The sequence below is a fragment of the Epinephelus moara genome, chromosome 24, assembly GCF_006386435.1.
Source record: "Epinephelus moara isolate mb chromosome 24, YSFRI_EMoa_1.0, whole genome shotgun sequence".
NCBI lineage: Eukaryota > Metazoa > Chordata > Actinopteri > Perciformes > Serranidae > Epinephelus > Epinephelus moara.
The window spans coordinates 44,474,452-44,475,936 of record NC_065529.1 but is presented as its reverse complement, the minus strand read 5'-3'; positions in this window follow the sequence as shown (position 1 = coordinate 44,475,936).

Genomic DNA, 1,485 nt, shown 5'->3' with positions numbered 1-1,485 from the left:
CTTACTAAAACTGGGCTTCTATAAGGCAATGAATATTGCGGGGGGCGTGGCTCATCACATAAAGGTGTATAACATCTCAAGGGTTTCACCCATCACCACGCAACTTTGTAGGCATATGACCACACATAATCTGAGGGGACCCCTCCATTATTGACCCCATCAAACAAAATGGGGGCGCTAGAGAGCTCATTTCTTATCTAGGCCTAACCGCCATATGGATTTTTACTAGACTTGGTGCTAACTGACCTCTCACAATATGAGACCTTTAAATAAGCACATTTGCTTTAATGTAGGTCCACTGATCATCTCTGACCTCATATCTGTTTGTTTGTTTGTTTTCTGCTTAACATTCTTATAATATGAGAAATAATCATATACAAAAGTTGTTGTTTTTTTTGGAAAATAACATGTTTACCTTGAATCAGTGCTACTTTTTGTTTTGATTAAAAGCAGTTAAAATACCTCAGCTGTGTCACAATGAACAGTATCTAACTTTGTTGTAACGTTACACCCAAATCAGTAAAAAACATCCAACCACCCATTAAAATGATAATAATTTATATTCAGATCCAGAAGTACTATACGCACTTTTGCTGTCGGGACCATAGACATATCAATCAATCAATCAATTTTATTTAATAATTAATAATAATATCACAAATCACAATTTGCCTCACAGGGCTTTACAGCATACGAAATCCCTCTGTCCTTATGACCCTCGCAGCGGATAAGGAAAAACTCCCCAAAAAACCCTGTAACGGGGAAAAAAAAAGGTAGAAACCTCAGGAAGAGCAACATATATACAGGGCTCCTTCACTGCGTCCATTCATTCCTTTACCAACTATTTTAAGTCACTGAAAAAGGTTGAAAAAGTTAACAAAAGAGCTAAAAAAAAAAGATTATAGCTATTTCTCAGTCCTTGCTCTGTTGTGCCCTTGTTCATTGTTCCTTTTTATTTTGTTTTTGTTTTGTTCTATCTAGTAAACTTATATTCTCGTTTTTTTTCTGTGTCTAAACATATTGTTTAATATCTTTGAAGAATTCCAGGGCTGGACTGGGACAAAAATTCAGGCCGGCAGTCATACATCCACCCAGGCCACCCAATCCACACATTACGTGCTCACACACGTGCACGTGCACATGGACACACATATGGGCTAAGTAATCACCAGAGCTCATTATTCCAGACTGACAGTCACACAACAACTCTATTAAACACAACTGTAACAGCACCCCTACTTATAGTCCTCCAGTCCAGTGCTTTTCTCTTCCCTACCCTCACCAAATGTGCCCCTCAATAAACCAGGACTCCTATATGAATGGGTATTATGCTGAACTAAACAACATGACTGTATTATCTTGTCAGCAAATCATTTTGATGTCAGCTTATCATAATCAATATGGCAACACCCATATTAATGCAACAGTAAAACAAGTAAAAATATCAGTCAATAAGTCAGCAGCAACTTCAACTTATCTGATCTT